This window comes from Danio aesculapii, chromosome 6 (assembly GCF_903798145.1).
Source record: "Danio aesculapii chromosome 6, fDanAes4.1, whole genome shotgun sequence".
NCBI classification, from domain to species: domain Eukaryota; kingdom Metazoa; phylum Chordata; class Actinopteri; order Cypriniformes; family Danionidae; genus Danio; species Danio aesculapii.
Window position 1 is genome coordinate 58,098,814 of NC_079440.1, and position 19,705 is coordinate 58,118,518.

Below are 19,705 nucleotides of genomic sequence, written 5' to 3' on the forward strand. Positions count from 1 at the left end.
GGACCAATGTACTTCAATTTAGGTCATATAGGCAAATTTGTTAATATATAGCACATTCATTCATTTCCTTCGGCTTAGTCTCTGATTTATCAGAGGTCGCCACAGCGGAATGAACCGCCAACTATTCCGGCATATGTTTTATGTAGTGGATGCCCTTCCAGCAGCAACCCAGCACTGGGAAGCATCCATACACTCTCACATTCACACACACACTCATACACTACAGCCAATTTAGTTCATTCAATTCACCTGTACCGCATGCGTTTGGACAGTGGGGGAAACCGCAGCACATGGAGGAAACCCATGCTAACACGGGGAGAACATGCAAACTCCTCACAGAAATGCCAACAATTCATTGAAATAGCTTTTTCGTAATATTGAAACAAAAAGCAAGATTAGATGTTAAATGAAAAACTTTCAACTTAAAAATATTAGACCTAAAAAACAGAAACATAAAACGACAATACAACATGATTTAAGAAATTAACAAATGAACAAAACCATGAATAGAGAATTTTCAAATAATAATGAAGAATAAGGTAAATAAATTACTGTTTCACAACCATACATCGAAAAAGAAATATAAATATTAAATATAAATATTAAATATATTTATTAATAAATATAAAAAATAAATATATACACTACCGGTCAAAAGTTTGGAGTCAGTTTTTCATGTTTTTATTTATTATTTTGTTCATCAAGGCGGCATTTATTAAATGTAAAAAAAAATTAAATTGTTAAATATTTAGTAACATTTTAAATAGCTGCTTTCTAATTGTTTGTAGTTTCAAATGAAATTATTACTCCAGTCATCATTGCTTTTATTACTATTAGCATTAAAAAATGATAAAAATAAATAAATAAATAAATAAATAATAGTAATAGTAATAATAATAATGATAATAATAATAATAATAATAATAATAATAATAATAATAATAATAATAATATGTGGTTTCTGAAGGATCATGTGACTCTGAAGACTGGAGTAACGAAGCTGAAAATTCATCTTTATAATCACTGGAATAAATTATTAAATTAAATATAAATGACTTTTGAACAGTTCTTTTATAGCGCGATAACGTTTCACAATTTTACAGTGTACTGTATTTTTTTTTATTAAACAAATGCAGACTTGGTGAGCAGGAAAAGCTTATTTTAAAACATTTAAAAATCCTACTGACCCCAAACTTTTGACCAGTAGTGTATACATAAAATACACAAAGCATATATAAAGATTTTAAAAGATAAACATGACAAATCCACATAAACAAAAGAAATCAGTAAACAAAAAGAAAAACAAACAGTAACTAATGACATAATATCTGAAAATTATAAATGTAATACTAATAGAAAAAATAGCTGCCACAAAAAAGCATGTCTCAAAAAACAAATCTTCTTCATACAATTAAATGCAATGTTTTATAATATTTGAAATAGTCAATATATAGATGAAGTCAGAATTATTATATTTTCCCCAATTTCTGTTTAAGGGGTAGAAGATTTTTATTTTCAACACTTTTTAAAAGATTTTAGTATTTAGCTTAAAGTAACATTTAAAGACTTAACTAGGTTACTTAAGCCATTATTTAAAAAAAATATTTATATATTGCTTAAGGGGGCTAATAATATTGACCCTAAAATGTATTTTGAAAAATTAAAAACTGCTTTTATTCTAGCCGAAATAAAAAAGCCAATACCTTCTCCAGAAGAAAAAATATTATCAGAAATACTGAGAAAACGTCCTTGCTCCATTAAATATCACTTGAGAAATATTTCACAAGAGGGCTTATAATTTTGCCGTCAACACGTATATCACTCAGCATTACACTCTTTCAATGGTGCTTTATATCACAAACCAGAGAGCTGAAGTTTCCCATGCTTTGCTCTGGCATTGATTGAGGAGTGTGTTCAGCTCCTTCAGATCCTCCTGCAGAACAGCCGGACCGCTCTCAATATTCACTATAGGGTCTTTGTGCTAATCAAGCGCCTCTCAGAAGCTCAGCTTATCTCCACACTCCTGCTTTCTGCTCTCATTTTCTCCTCCGCTCCGGCAGCAGCAGGTAATGACAAAAGCAAAGCAGCGTATGCCAATGAGCGCAGCCACTTCTGCCAATACCTCCAGCTCTTTATTGTTTCTCCTCAGACAGTGACAGAGCTCTTTCATTGTGCCGTCAAACAATCAGCTGCTGTTTTAGCCTGTTTCACCTTTTTTTTGTGATGAGATCAATTCCACATGCTTTAAACAAATCCAAAATACAGATGAAGTCAGTTATTAGCCTTCCTGTGATTTTATTTTCAAAACAATGTTCAACAGAGCAAGGAATTTTTCACAGTATTTCCTATAACATTTTTTCTTCTGGAGAAAATCTTATTTGTTTTCGGCTAGAATAAAAGCAGTTTTTACATTAAATAAATAAATAAACAAAATAAAGAGCCCCTATTATGGGTTTTTGAAAATGCCCTTACATGCAGTGTGTAACACAGGTCTAAGTGGATGAAAACAGGTTAAAATCTGAAAGTGCACCGTGTTGAAAACTATTGATTCTTTAACGAAAAAGTCGACTCAGAGTCGAATAAATGAATCGCATTTGATTCGGATCTTTTGCCTGAATGCATCGTTGTCGACACGGTACATCACCAAATATGTAGTACCGGTAGGGCTGTACGATTATCGAAAAAAGATCGCGATTTCGATTCGACCCTACAAGTGATCTTAATTCAGCTTTTCTACGATTCAGCCAATTATATTTTCAAGGTCAGGAGAGAAGCAAGGCAGTCGCACAAATCTTCACAGCAACACTGACACCTTCAAATGGCGTTAAAAGTGTCACATACTGTATTTATAAGGTATAATTCACCCAAAAATGTCATTTCTGTCTTCATGTAATGTTGTTTTCGCAGTTGCGAAATCACACGTGAGCTGACCACGAGCTGTTTGCTTCCGAGAACGCGCGCGTGCATGTCTATGACGCCTACTTTAGTGAACAGAACCTGCATAGGCTGTGAATAACAGGTAATAAAGTTGTACATGATGTTTAGTTTGTTGCACAGAGCGATCGTTTGAGGGCCGTGCGGGAGGTTTGATTTGCATGTATGTGTTTTTTCTCACAGTGATGGCAGCCATGAGCTGCACTAGGAAGTGAAAGTGAAAGTGTTTTGCATGAAAATAAATGTTTACTGTGTCAGTATAACAACCCTAGCCTATATATAATGTTGAATATTATGCAAGAAGACCTGATAATGATAAAATTCTGATTTTACCAGTGAAAACAAATGGTCTAATACTTTTGTCAATGACCAATGACAAGCACATGTCTTAAACATAACAAATCAACTTTATAATTATGAGTAGTTATTTTCTGATGTCATCATTTTACTGTGAATTAACAAACAGGACATATTGAATTATGTGGCTGTTCAAGTCCACATAATGACAATACAAAATTTAGCATTTTAAGCAACAGTATACCTACACACAGGCCTAATATTATTATTGTTATTTTACCATATGTTTGAGAATTAACAATAGTAATAGGCTAATCATATTAACCTTTATTTTACATTAACAGAACCGTGAGAAAATTGTGATCTTGATTTTAGGCAAAAAAAGAAATCGTAATTCACATTTTAGCCAGAATCGTGCAGCCCTGAGTACCGGATCCGGTAAAACGTGAACGCGCCTTTCTCTTTAGACATTAGCGGAGCGCAGGGGACTGATAATAACATGAAGATGACGATCACTAACAGATGGAGGTTCGACTGCGGGGAATAAAGGGTTAACGTTGATTTTCACAACAAACCACGGTATAGCAAACTTAGTGCTGTGTTTGTCCCTGTCATTTTTCTGATGATTGATACAATAACCTATAACAATAATCTTCTGCAACCCAGAATTCGCTGACCGTTTGCTATTGAGCAGCAGAGACTATTATGCATGGCAGTGGTTCTCAAAGTGGGGGTCGGGACCTCCTGGGGGGGGGTCGCGGTACAATGATAGGGGGTCGCTTGGTGATTTCCAAAAGTCAAATAAATTTTATTAATCTATCAGAATTGTCATATTTTATCCATAACTCACAGAAGATTAAAATAGTAGTCAATAGTAACATTAAAAAAGCAACAACATGCAAATGAAAGCCATCAGCCTTTTATTTTATTTTATAGGTTTGGTGTGTTTACGTTAGATTAACAACACAGCTATAGCGTCAGCTGCAGCAGACTGATTTTATAGCACTGGGTTAACCTTTATAGCTATCAAATACATTAAAATAAATACAGGCCACAACTGAACATTGAGAATCATCATAGTGGTGGTCTCCAAAATTAAGCCAAGAATAGACTTGTGCTGAAAACATTGTGCCCACCAGTCTCATTAAGTGAGGTTAATATTAAATTAAACAAATGAATAACTCACTATATAAATGATAGCCTATGGTTGTTACACTGTTGCACTTTTTTGTGTTGTCAAAATGCTCGTGTTTATATAGGCCTATTGTTGTGTGTGCAATATGTGTATGTTTATAACCATCTCCAAGGAAAGTGGGGGTCATGAGTAACTGGCATTGTTATTTTGGGGGGTGAAAAGTTTGAGAACCTCTGATGTATGGGACTTGGTCAGACTTTGACAGGGACTTTGTCAGTAACTGTTACAGTTCATATGGACCAGTTTCTTCTTCCTCTGGATCATAACATGTAAGAGTCATTCAAATTGTTGCCTCCTTTTGTGTAGTTTGCAAAATATGTGTTTAATTGTGTGTTGTAAGTTGCAATCGCTTCATGCGGCTTGTAATCACAAATAAATCAGTGCTTGTACTGTATCTCTCAGGTTAAATCTTTATGGGCTATTTTACGAATTGCATCCAAAACCACATTGAAAATGTGTCGCGTGCTTCTTCCTTTACTGATTTAAATGTGTTTCATAACTCGTGATCCTCTGCCCTTTGCCTTTGCTTATATCCACCATCCTCAAACACGTGCGTCATAGTCAATTTTCAACAAATGGATCGCTGAACGATTCACATGGGAGTCGCTGGGATAATTAGGTAAAAATAAATGCATATTGTAAGACTATGAAAGTGTTTTTTGACCTTGCATGCATATCATGATGTTGGTGGAGACCCCAAAACCAAAATATGACCTTTTATAATGCTAAATAGGGGCTCTTTAAGGATTATAATAGGTCAATTATAAGGTCAATTATAACAGTGATCCCCAACTCCCGGGCCACAGACCTGTATCAGTCCGTGGATCAATTGGTACCGGGCTGCATAGGAAATCCTCAATTATTTTTGTTTTATTTATTATCTTCGTATGAACGATCTTTTATTTTGAAAAATCTTTTATTTTGAAAAATGACCACATTCTCTCACTTACATCTCGGTCGCTTAAGCACCAAAATTTAAACCACAAGCAGCAAAATGAGTAAGAGACAGACTTTGGGAAGTATTTTTTTTGCAAGGGGGAAAAGGCCAGTGAAGGAACTGCCAAGGAATAGATTCACAACCCATTTGTCAACAAATCAGGTGAATCCAGCATGTCTGTGCATAGCGGCTGTCACAAATCACATCTTTTTGCACACAAGTTTGTTATTTCCAGTGGAGGTGTGCGGCTTGTGCGTAGGGATGGCTGATGTGAAACTGACGTTTCGACAGTGTCGAGATCCCAAAGCGCAAGTGTTTCAACACACTGCACCAAAGCATGATCCGAAACACCCAGGTCACGTCACTAAAATAATTCGAAGCATCGGACATTTCAGAAGCATTTCGAGACCTGGGCGCAAAGCGGAGAGAACGGACTTGCGTTCTCATGGAGAGCGGTCTTGCCAGGTCACCTCAGAAGAATGAACTCGGGAGACCACAAGAACAAAGAATGCGTGCTTTGAGAAATGAGATGCTGCGTTTCTGTTGGTCACATGACCTTCACGCATTTATAACAGAAAATTATTTAAACATTACAGCATTTATACAACGATTTAGTTTTTCCCTTTTCAATATATATAACATGCACAAATATATTTTGCACAATACAAATAAAACAGATTTTAATACAGATTTCAGCAAATAAACACCCTTATTGAGTTTATGCCTTTATGAAGGTTTTCATGTTAGTTTACTTACACCGTTTCATTTAGGGAAACTAAATAAGTTACATCTCTGAACTTGAATAATAAATCTACATGAAATGCTGCGCTTCCCACCTCCTTTATTCAGCCGCAATGACTTCTGGGACTTCTAGAGTGAGTTTGATGCTTAAGTCTGCATCGGTGCATCCTCGATATCAAAAACACATACTGGAACTTTCACGTGTCCTCCGTTCTTGCAGTCTTGAGTTTTGGAACTGAACTTTGGCGGTTGATGATGACGTTGCACGAGGACACAAGAATGCAAGATCGCTGATGAACGCATATTGAGAAACAGCCCTGGTGAATCTGCGTTTGATTATTGGGTTGTCAGACCAATGTTTAAACAAAACACGTTACAAGAACAGATCATTTAAAAACTAATGGCTATAGTGGCATCACCCTGGATTCAAACCCATTATTTCTGGATTGCTAGTCAGGAACTCTCAGCGCTTCACTAAATCACTTGAAATATCAACAACGTTAGGGGTTTCTTTTCTGAAGCTGTTCCAGAGCAATACATAAAAATGGCCACTAGATGTCACTGTAGAGACGGGTTTCATAACGTTTCGAAGCTTCGACACATTTGCTTCGAGTGTTTCAGTGTTTCATGAAGCCTCACTCTACCCACCACAACTTGTGCGTGCAAGCAGAGCGATACGCTTGCGCCTGCACCCAATTGAAAACATCTTCAGTGCGAGTCATGTGACAAGAGCAGACCAATCCGCTTCATATTTTGGAATATACACATTTCGGAAGATTAATTACTAACTTTTTTCTCCAGAAATAAAAGTTGTATCAGAGATGCAGCAAAAAATAAATAAATAAATAAATAAATAAATCACAGGAAGGCTAATAATTTTGACTTCAAGTGTCTTTTTTCCTTCTTTCTTTAATTTTTTTTAAGTTTGATATTTTCACTATACCTGCCAACACTTCTGTTTTTCTCCCGTATTTCAGACCCATCTCCTGCCACCCTCCCGTTTTGTTATTTCTCCCAGAAAACTGGAATTTCACCCCCTATCCCCATACAACCAAACCCACTCCCCCACCCCCCACGTTCCTTAGCTTTCTGGTACAGTTTAAAACACCCCCGGATCACTGACTTTGGTATAGCATCCGATTGCAGCGGCTGCCCCAAACCCAGTACTTTTATTAGCTGTGTTATTCAGACACCTCACCCTAAGGCCCCCCGCCCCGCACCCACAATTTTCAGAGACAAATGTTGTCATATCAAAAATATCAATGAGCCCAGCCACTTCTCCTGCCCTTTTTAAAGCAGCTCTATTGTTTCTCATTCAAGTAGCTGACAGTGTCAGAACTCTTTCATTGTGCCGTCAAACAATCGGCTGCTGTTTTAGCCTTAAAGTCTGCCAACACATGGCAAACACTACAAACTTGCCATTATTTTTGTTCTTGTAAGCCGCCGCGTGTCTAAACTCCAGGCGAAGCATGTAATTTCTGTGCAACTAGTCAGAACTGCTGGTCCCGGCCAAAAGCATGCTGTGGTTGAGTCAGAAAATGACAGGTCAGGCGTGTTATTACTTTTCCAGGAGACCAGATTAACACCTTTCACCTGGAGAGCCATAAAACTGAAAGACTTGTGCTGAGAAAAAGGACCAGAGCCATATATACAGTACAGACCACAAGATCTGAAGTTTGAAGAGTTACCAACAAAGGCTCAATGGGAAAATGTGCCCAGGGCTACATTTTTTGAGAACCTAGAAATATATTGAAAAAAAAAACTGACATTGTGATGTTTAATTTTTTCTGTGATATATATTGTGATATGGATATGAATATAATTTCATAAGTTGACTTATAACTAAGCCGACACAGAATCTGTGCATGCAGAAATCCACATACTTCTGCACTGAGTGATCGGCGTGACCTGGCGTGAAGTATAAACTGGCCTGGTAGTCGTGTATGTATACTTCTGCGTGCTGTTTGTGTTGCTCTGCAATAAAACTTTCAATATGCTAGCTGGCTATGTTCCTCTGTGTCGAGTTTCTTCACAGGTGTATTATTTTTCTTAACTCAAACTCACTCATTCAGAGGCAGGATCTGGCAGACATGCAACAACTTTAATAATAGGGTAAACAAAAAACGACAGTTTCCATCTAGAGATCATTCATGGGACTCGACACTTGTAAACACTCGCTTCATCAGGCTCGCGGCTCTCAGCACCGGCCCCACTCATCACAGCTACGAAGCCGACCAATCACAGAGCTCGTGCTACATGCCGTTGGAACATGATGTAGTTTTATGAGAGGTGTGCATCATTTACAATTTACAATTTATTTACAATACAGTTTGTAATATTTTCTGTCTTTTAGCAGATCTATTATATAATAATTATATATTATATTATTGCTTTGTTTTGCAAATAAGTGGATCTAATTGGATTTGCTAGGCCAAAAAGGTATTATTTTTATTTAATATATTAAGTTTTTTGCTATAGTAATATAGTAATTTTTCACAGTATGTCCGATAACATTTATTCTTCTGGAGAAAGTCTTATTTGTTTTATTTCGGCTAATTAAAAAAAACAAACATTTTAAGGTCAATATTATTAGCCCCCTTAAGCTATATATTTTTAGAACAGAACAAACCATCGTTATACAATAACTAGCCTAACTACCCTATCATGCCTAATTAACCTAGTTTAGCCTGTAAATGTCACTTTAAGCTGTATAGAAGTGTCTTGAAAAATATCTAGTCAAATATTATTTACTGTCATCATGGCAAAGATAAATTAAATCAGTTATTAGAAATGAGTTATTAAAACTATTATGTTTAGAAATGTGCTGAAAAAAATCTCTCTGTTAAACAGAAATCGGGGAAAAAATAAACAGGGGGGTTATTAATTCTGACTTCAACTATATATATATATATATATATATATATATATATATATATATATATATATATATATTCATATTGATTCAATAGCTAGAACAGCTGCTTAGCAACACCCCTGTGACCACCCAGAAATCCAAAGCATTTGGAATGTAGTTGCAACCAAGAACCTCTTAGCACCATCTTCGCAACCACCCCAGCAACTGCTAAAATCACAAAAGCAACTGTCTTGCTACCACCCAGAACACCCCAGCATCGGCCGAGCAATACCATTATAAACTACTAAGAAAAGCCATCACGCATTCATAAATGCATGCATTTTAGTTTCAATTTCAGTTCATGAATCGGAATTAAGCCATTCCACCACTGAATGTAACAATGCAGAATTAATGTGAATTAAAGAAAATCTGTTTAAACTCTGCTTATATTCCTGTTATTGTGCTTTAAAATGTGTATTATTAATTTAACATGTAGTTTGAATACACATAACAATATATTGGACAATAAGGACAGACAGACCTAAACTTAGAAAGGCGAGTCAGACTGACAGCTTAATATTGGACAGGTCAGTCATGTGATGAGTTCTGCATTCTGATTGGTCAGCATATCCCAGCCTATACTGCCTTATATTGATTATTTTGGCAGAAAGACTCACTGAATAAAACATGAAATTACACTCGTCGCAAGTCAAGAGAAGCTGATGTGACAGATGTGCTAGCGCGCGCACACACACACACACATGCACATCCTCAGAGGGTTGTGAGGGCAGCGTGGGAATTAGTTGTTCTAAAGCCGCAGTTCAGAGTCATTTTAAATGCTTTTAATCCGTCTGATTGGACGCTTAAACTGGTTTCCAACATGATCCAACATGCTTCATCACACTCGCTCTAATCATCATTAACTCTCACAGGATACTGGATTCCAAATACCATTCTGGCAACCAACAACAAGGATTTTACATAATATTTAATACAAGACCGATCTCCAGTAAACAAAAGGACGCACATATACACACACACACTCCCTTGCTCTGCTGTGCATCTTATTTGTGCCACATCTAGTGACAAATGGGAAGGACATTAACTTGTTGAGGCTGGAAAGCTGGAGCAATCCATCAGAATAGTCCTGGAATGCGAAACACGGCAGATTACATACATCTTTCTCAGTGGCAAGTGCCAAAGTATAAGAGAGAGTAAGAGTGTGTTTACCTGTGACATGCAGCACTGCATCACAGACACACAGAGAAAGAGAGCGTGTGCGTGTTTAGCTGTAACAAACATGCACTGCTGTATTACAAGAGTGAGCGTGTATGGATGTTTCCCAGAGATGGGTTGCGGCTGGAAGGGCGTCCGCTGCGTAAAAACATGTGCTGGATAAGTTGGCGGTTCATTCCGCTGTGGCGACCCCGGATTAATAAAGGGACTAAGCCGACAAGAAAATGAATGAATTAATAAATTTGCGATTAAGGGAAGCATTTCAAGTCAATAAATCAAAGAGAGCAAAATCGTCACAGCCTGGTAAACTCGTGCCAAATATTAAAAACAAAAAGGTCGAACACATTGGCTGATCAAACATTGCCACAGCCACATCACCCTGCAGCCCAAGACCGGTTACTCACTAAAGCTAAGCAGGGCTGAGCCTGGTCAGTACCTGGATGGGAGACCACATGGGAAAACTAGGCTGCTGTTGGAAGTGGTGTTAGTGAGGCCAGCAGGGGGCGCTCAACCTGTGGTCTGTGTGAGTCCTAATGCCCCAGTAAAAGTAGAGGGGACGCTATACTGTCAATGAGCGCCGTCTTTCGGATGAGATGTTAAACCGAGGTCTTGACTCTCTGTGGTCAATAAAATCCCATGGCACTTCTCGTAAAAGAGTAGGGGTGTAACCTCGGTGTCCTGGCCAAATTCCCTCCATTGGCCCTTACCGATCATGGCCTCTCAATCATCCCCATTCACCGGATTGGCTGTATCACTGTCTCTACACTTTACCAATTGCTGGTGTGTGGTGAGCGCACTGGCACCGTTGTTCTGTGGCTGCCGTCGCACCATCCAAGTGGATGCTGCACACTGGTGGTGGTGTGGAGAGACCCTCATGATTGTGAAGCGCTTTGGGTGTATGGCCATGCACAATAAATGCGCTATATAAATACACATTACTTACTTACATTTAAATGTAATATTGTCAATTTCAATATACGATCATACATCACTACAGTGCATCAAAATATTTGATATTTTACTAAATAATACCATGGATTTACCATGTTTATTGCATGAAGTATCCTTAAAAATCCATGCTACCAAAAACAATTACTGTAATGCTAAACTGTAAACAATATCCGTAAATCATGTTTTTATTTTGCCCAGTTTATTTCTGCATTATCTTGATCTTTCTTCCAGCAACTTTTAACCTTGAAAAATTAGAAAAAGTGACTTTAATGAACATTTTTAATAGTTTAAAGTGCTAAATTGTCTGGGTTGGTGTTGTTTATTACGCTGAAAAACCTGTAATAAACCACCAGTACATGTTTGTGTGGTTTATTTCTAAACTAATTTCGAGAGGATCACGTGCTTATGATTGAACACAGCTGGTACCGCATCAGCTCTGTATATTGCACCAATCAGATAAATACTGACACTCTAAATAACCAGAGTTTTCCACTTCCGTTATCTTCATCTTGAAGAATCTCCCCTTCCACCCCTATTCCTCCCCTTCTCCTAATAGGGCGGCACAGCGGCCCAGTGGTTAGCACTGTTGCCTCACAGCAAGAACGCTGCTGGTTCGGCCCCTCACCAGGCCAGTCGGTGTTTCTGTGCAGAGTTTGCATGTTCTCCCCGTGCTCGTGTGGGTTGTCCCTGAGTTTCCCGGTTTCCTTCCACCATCCAAAGACATACACTATAAGTAAATTGACTACTTCAAAGTAGCATCTTAAGACAAACTCTTAGCCGGCTATATCTCAGCACGTTACAAGCAGGGGACTTCTCGAGACTCGAGAGCTCAAACTCTCCTCTTGCCCTTCAAACGGGAGGGAGCCCCAGGCTCGAAATATTCTAAACTCAGGGCTCTCTCCCAGGATAGCATGCCAAATGCTTTATTATCAATCATCAGCTAAGTCTGAACTTTTGAATGTTCTTTTACTGACTTATTTCTCTATATATTGTTTCTTACACATTATATTATTTCAAAACACTAACATGTCAATAAACGTCACTTTGTTAAACTGTAGAGTTGAATTTTCAACATCATAAGTCGACAGAGCAGAGATCAACATCCCATAATGCAATTCACTACCATAAATAAATGGTTAAATTACAATTTTACGTGTGACGCAGTGGCGCAGTAGGTAGTGCTGTCGCCTCACAGCAAGAAGGTCGCTGGTTTGAGCCTCGGCAGGGTGAGTTGGTGTTTCTGTGTTTCCCCGACAGTCTAAATACATGCGGTACAGGTGAATTGGGTAGGCTAAATTGTCCATAGTGCATGAGTGTGAATAAGTGTGTGTGGATGTTTCCCAGAGATGGGTTGGAGCTGGAAGTGCATACGCTGCGTAAAAACGTGCTGGATAAGTTGGCGGTTCATTCCGCTGTGGCGACCCCAGATTAATAAAAGGACTAAGATGAAAAGAAAATGAATGAATGAATACATTTTTACAGTGTACAATGGTATTTAACCAATGGCATGCTATTTATCGAAGCACAATTACATTTGCACCACCCAAGATCTGTTGTGCGAAGGCGTTGTGATGGAATTCAACATCAGGGTATTGCGTAATGGTGTATCTGGGGCAGAATTCTCCACTTCCACCCAGACGTTGCATAAGATGTCTTCACATCGCTGTGCCGCTTCTCCTGCCTGATCAAGCAGCTCAGATTTTCTAAAGCTATTCGGTGCAGCGCAGACAAAGCTTCCTCTTCCTTCATTTATTGATGTACCTCATTAAATTTGCCCTGTTTAATTAGTCTTTTATTGGGCTCTGTGTGCATTTAAGTGTGAGGTTTTGAACAATGAAGCTTTCTAGAGTCACGTTCGCTGGTGTGCTTTTTTCAAAAACGCGTTTCTTACTTCCTGCTAAACACCAGCTTATTTGATCAGCCAGTTTTTAAAGGTTATTCTATTGACCTTATTCTTGACGTATGAGCAACTGCAGCCATTGGAATCTTTTTGGCTCAAGACGTCCGCTCTCATTCACTTCCATTGATTTGTAGATGTTAAAAACAGCTCATTATGTTGCTTGATGTTGGAAACTGAAATTTTCTTATTGAATTATTCCACTTTTTATGTATAATCATGAACACACTTGATTGTAGAGCCAGTAGTTTGACCATTTTATGCTGTTCTTAGTCATTTCTCCAATAGGCAACTGAATCAGAAGTTCTGAAACAATCGCAAAAACAAGCACACTTTTGCACAAGATCAATATTGGAAAGTAAATACATGACAAATGCTATTCAGCACCAGAAAACGACTCTGATACATTTGACATGACCTAATCAATTCCAGTGTTTATAACTAATCCATCCCTGCTGCTTTAAATTGTATTCTTTTATTTTATTATTTCGTGAAACTGCAAAAAACGACTTCAACATCCATTTGACTGGAGTTTGTAGGTAAAATAAACACTAGGGGGCAGTATAATAACAACAGTGTCTGTTTCTTTTTACACTAATGATATTTACAGGGCCATATTCAATCATTTTCCTTCAGCTTAATCCATTTATTTATTATGGGTTGCCACAGTGGAATGAACCGTCAACTTATCCAGCATACGCTTTACGCAGTGGTAGCCCTTCCAGCCTGGGAAACACCCATATAGCGCATGTATTTGAACTGTGGGGGAAACCAGAGCACCCAAAAGAAACCCATGCCAACACAGGGAGAACAGGAAAACTCCACACAGAAATTCCAACGTACCCAGTCGGGGCTCAAACCAGCAACCTTCTTGCTGTGAGGCAACAGTGCTAACCACTGAGCCACCGTGCCGCCCTAGGGACATATTATCAATGAATAAATTATCATGCATTTCTTTGCGAAACACCAAATAATAAAACTTAAGTTGTCTTTGATTTGTAATTGAATATGTTTGTGTCACCTATATATCTCCATAAGGACAACTTTTCTGGCATGGTCAGAATCAGAATCAGAAAGACCTTTACAGCCCGGTATGTTCACACATACGAGGAATTTGTTTTCGTGACAGAGCTTCTACAGTGCAACAGCATTACAGAGACAGGACAAAAAACAGATAGTAAATATATATATAAAAAAAAATAGAAGTAGTGAATGCAAATATACAAATTGACAAGTGTATGTGCAGGTATATTACTACATACAACGTTGTATGTGCAGCTGTTATGTGCAAATTGGCATGTAAAGTGTGTAGTTAAATAAGTGTATATGTGTATAGTTTGCTTGTAGTTCACTTTGCATGGTGTTTGTGTTGCAGAGTGATCGGGTTTGAGTCCGGTGAAGCATGCTTTCACAACAGAAAGTAATGCAAAATCAAGGTAAATCTTTGTGGCTGCAGTGCAGTTTTCTCTTTTGAAAACACTATTGGTTGGGTTTTGAGAAGGGTTTAGCCCAGTGGTTCACTGGCTGATCTGAACAATCTCCGCCTTATCGCGGACATGTACTAGAAGAACATGTTTTTGAAATGTACAACAAAATGTACGTTTTTTTAATTCACAAAAATGTAGACAGCACCCTCTAGTGGATTTGTCATCAGAAACGGGCAAGAAAATGTACCCGGAGCAATGAATTTTCCAAATTTGTACACCGATGATTTATTGAATTTACTATATTGTTTTAAACAAATAATTTACACTACTTGACAAAAATCTTGTCGCCACTGCCAGTTGTAAGAGCAACAAATAATAATTGTTTTATCAGTTGATCATTTGGAAAAGAAGCAGAAGGTCGATTGCGTCCCAACCATCACAAATACTGCAGAAGACCTGCTGGAATCTGCCAGGACCCAAGATTCTCACAGAAATCAGTCAAGTTTGCTGAAGAAAAATCATGGTTGGGGATTACATTCAGTATGGGGGCGTGTGAGAGATCTGCAGAGTGGATGGCAACATCAACAGCCTGAGGTATCAAGACATTTGTGCTGCCCATTACATTACAAACCCCAGGAGAGGGCAAATTCTTCAGCAGGATAGCGCTCCTTATACTTCAGCCTCCACATCAAAGTTCCTGAAAACAAAGAAGGTCAAGGTGCTCCAGGATTGGCCAGCCCAGTCATAAGATATGAACATTATTGAGCATGTCTGGGGTTTGCAACAATTTAGCAAAAATAATTGAATCAGTGTAGTCTGCGGCATGTATTTCCACTGAGCCTGGGTTGCTTTTAATGGTGTTGCTTTCCTTTTTATTTCATGAACTAAGGCACTTTATGCAACAGAAGACAACCAATAAGGATGCATTTTCAAGATCAGCATCACTGTCTCAAAAAGAGACCAGATTCACCATCTGCACTGAGCTCTGAGTGTGCATGCGCTCTTAAAGACGCGGCTCATCCTTTTCCCACACTCACACAACAGATGTTCATGGTGTGATAAAGCTGGGATTGGATCCAAACGCTTTCTTCCACAGGTCATGGAGGATATCTAGTGGATCAGAATTACTGCCTGCGCTAATGAAGTGTCAGGGTTGAAAGTAAATGCACCACTGGAAGACATGTTTACTGAGCCGGCGCATTATTGCTCTTAAATGTAATAAAAACCGTGATATCTTGGGACTTCAGTCAGGGTTTCCAATTACAAAAAAGGATTCATGCAGCAATAATTTAAACAAATGCACTAGTATTGCACTTTGGAAAGTAATATGTTTGTGATTAAAAAAACATCCCATCTGATTTGCACTGAAGCAGGGTCCAGGGTTCTCATTTATAAAAGTTGCTCATGCAAAAACAACAACAACAACAACAACAACAACAACAACAACAACAACAACAACAACAAAAACAAACAGAGTGAAACATTACAACACAAAACAAATACTGCAAAAAATGCTGTTCTCACTTTGCTTTTCTTGTCTTGTTTCTAGTGTAAATATCTAAAAATACTTAAATCAAGATGCATTTTCTAGACAAGCAAAACATATTGTCTAGTTTTAAGACATAATATGCCGAAGTTAGGTGAGATTTTACTTTAAAACAAGGCCAATAAGGTAAGCAAAATAATTTTATGTCAAAAGTAAAAACAAGATTATTTTGCTCACCCCATTGGCCTTGTTTAAATTAAAATCTCACCTAATTTTGGCATATTATGTCTTAAAACTAGACAATATGTTCTGTTGTTGGCAGTTTTGTTGTTTGAACTAAACAGCGGTGAGTTCAGTGAACTGATGACCTTCACAGCCAATCACAGTCATTTCTGTTGAGCGCGTCACAATGTCAAATCAGCACTGTTTAAGAACGTGCTCAACAGCGCTCAAATGTGAGCGAGAAATGGACGTTTTAAAAATTCCAGTACCGAGTTCCAATATCATGACAACCCTTCACAAATCGATTAAGTTAACTTAAATGTTTTTACAAATTTAGGTGGATTGAACATAAACAATTAAGTTAGCGCTTTAAAATTCCCAAGAATTGTATTAATTCAGCTCATTTTAAAAAAGTCGTTTGAACAAGCAGCAAAAATAATCTTTTGACTATATGCCAATACAAAATCTGTTCAAATTAAAGGCTGAGCTGGACTGTTTGTGCTAAAAGAAAATGTCTTTAGGCTTACTTTTTTTATTTGTAGTGGTTTATTTTTAGGGTAAACTTAAAATAGCTATATTTTGTGACAGTTGACCTTCAGCTAAGGTGCCTTAGAGAGGAAACCCAATTAACATCTTCTAGATCTTGCCCGGTTTCTCAACAGGTTAATCCTGCAAGCCTTGGCTAAAATGACACTGTTAAATGCATTGCAAGACTTGGCCTAACGTGTGTCCGGCCTTAAATTAATAACCGCTGATTAATTACGCTTCAATCACACACAGGAATGATTCCAAAGACAATGACTGAGTTGATTAAAACACAACTTGCATGCCTTAAAAGGATGGTTCATCCAACAAATAAAATTCTGTCATCGTTTACAAACTAGAAAATCTATTTGAGTTTCTTTATTGTGTTGGACACATTAGATGTTTTGAAAATGCTGGTTATTGGGACTTTCCATTGTAGTTTTTTCATACTATGATAATCAATTGACGTTATCAATCAGCATTCTTCAAAATATCTTCTTTTGTTATATATAAAATGTTCAAAACCACATGAGAGAGTTAATAATGAGGTCATTTTCAATTTTAAGGTTGATCTCACGAGTTCGCCTTTAGCTGATGATTGATTATACAGCGTGTTTGGTCGGCACCAATAGCCTAGTGGTTAGTGCGTCAACACATAGCAACCAGGTGCTCGCGGCGACCCAAGTTCGATTCCCGGCTTGAGGTCCTTTGCCAATCCTTCCCCTATCCCTGCTCCCCACACTGTCCTGTCTGTAAATCTCCACTGTATACTTATAAATTCATAAAAAAAATAAATAAATAAAACGTGTTTGACATGCTGTCCCGGGAGAAAGCCCTGAGCTTGTGAGATCCTTGAGCCCGCGGCTCCCTCCCATTGCAGGGCGAGAGGGGAGTCTGAGTTCAGGTAGGTCTCGAGAACTCCCCTGCTTGATTATGGTAAATGTAAATGATGAATAGCTATGGAGAGTGTATGCCGAATTCAACACTTGTCTATGATGTCGATTTAGTTTTGTCAATTTACTTATGTTTCATGTTTTTGGTCTGTGGGAGCAAACATGGGGGGAACATACAAACTCCACACAGAAATGCCGACTTGGCCAGGTAAGATCTGAGCCAGTGACATTTTTGCTGTGAGGCAATGATGCTAACCATTTTGCCTCCGTGCTGTCCTGACAAGGAAAGGGAAGGAGTAGGGGTGAAAGGAGGGATTCTTCAAGACGAAGATGGCTAAGGTAAGATACTCTGGTTATTTATAGTGATTTAGGAATCATGCGTTAAAGCTAATAAAGACCAGCTGCTATCAATCATGAGCACGTGCTCCTCTCGAAATTAGTTTATAAATAAACTTCACCTATCTCTTTAAAGGGCACCTATTATGTAAAAATCACTTTTATAAGGGGTTTAAACACAGTTGTTTGTCAGCAGTGTGTGAATATAAGCAGCTGCTAATGGTAAAAATTCATTAATTATATTTGTTATAATCACACTTGATAAAAACAGTCTGCAGAAACACTTTGATTGACATTCTCCCTCTGTACATGTCATCAGCGGGGGAAAGCCACACCCACTAATGACCATCTGTTCTTCATTAGCATAAACAACCCTGAGTGAGAAGCAGCCATTATGTTACCACATAGGCGTTTGTAGCTCTGTCCTCTTGTGTAAAGAACACAATCTCATTTGAATTTAAAGGGACAGTCACCAAAATAGCCCAATTAGGATCAAAGCCTAAAAGGGGCAGTATCAAAGCATTATAAAACAGGATTTGTATGTTATTTTGAGCTAAACATCACACACACTCTAGATAATTAATATGGCTTCTTAGCTATAAAGCTTTAAATAATCTAGCTCTTGTTTATCTAATCAACCTTCTGTCTCACAACAATCCAAGATCTTTAAGGTCTCAAAACTCAGGGCTTCAGGTAGTACCCAGAATAGCAGTCTACTAAAGGAAGTCGAGCCTTCTTATTTATGGCTTCTAAACTCTGCAATAGCCTTCCTGATAATGTCCAAGGCTCAGACACACTCTCTCAGTTTAAAACTAAAGACCTTTCTCTTTAGCAAGGGAGAGACTTATTTTACATCTTGAAAAAAGGTTGTATAATAGGTCTCCTTCAAAGAATAAAAATCTGATGTGATTTCTTTAATATCCTAATAATTTACTCTAATCAATAATGTTGATATTTTTTGATTAACATAATTTCAACAATTAACTCAATCTGACGCTTCATCTATTCTACTGTATATATTCTGCTTGCCCTATCTGTATATATTCTGCTTGTCCTAGAAACTCACGCGTCTCTTATAATTAGGGAACAAATCTCAAACAGTGCAATTTTTGAAAAAAATAAAAACATTTACATTACAGATAGTTCACCCCAAAATGAAACTTCACTCACTATTTACTCCTCCTCATATTTCCCCAAACCTTTTTTTATTCTGTTGAACACAAAAGAAGATATTTTGAATAATGCTAAAAACCTGTTACCATTGACTTCCATAGTAGGAAAAACAAATGAAAGTCAAACTCAAACAGGTTTGAAACGTGTGAAGGACGGAGTAAATGATTTAATTTTTGTGTGAACTATCCCTTTGAGGTGAATCTACGTACAGATATGGCTACTGAGAATGCGCGAGTGAATGAACGTGACCACACGCAATGCTGCAGTACTGCACGGTAAAGCACAAAATGGTCTGAAGCTGGATTTATATTTTCGCCTGGCGCCGCATCGCGCACCCCCGCTGACTGCGCTCGTACCTTGCGAAATGGACAAGGCTTTTATACTCGCCGCGTTTGCGCTTTATTCTTTAAAACAACAGGGGCGGTTATAAGAAACTGACAGTAAAGTCAGACGGATAAAGAGAAGTAGGAAGTTTCTGGAACTACATCATATTATTATTATTATTGAAGTTTATTTAAACTAATTATTTTATTGTTTTTATAAATTATTTTAATGATTATAAAGATTTTTATAACCAATCAAGGCTTTTTTAATCAAACTT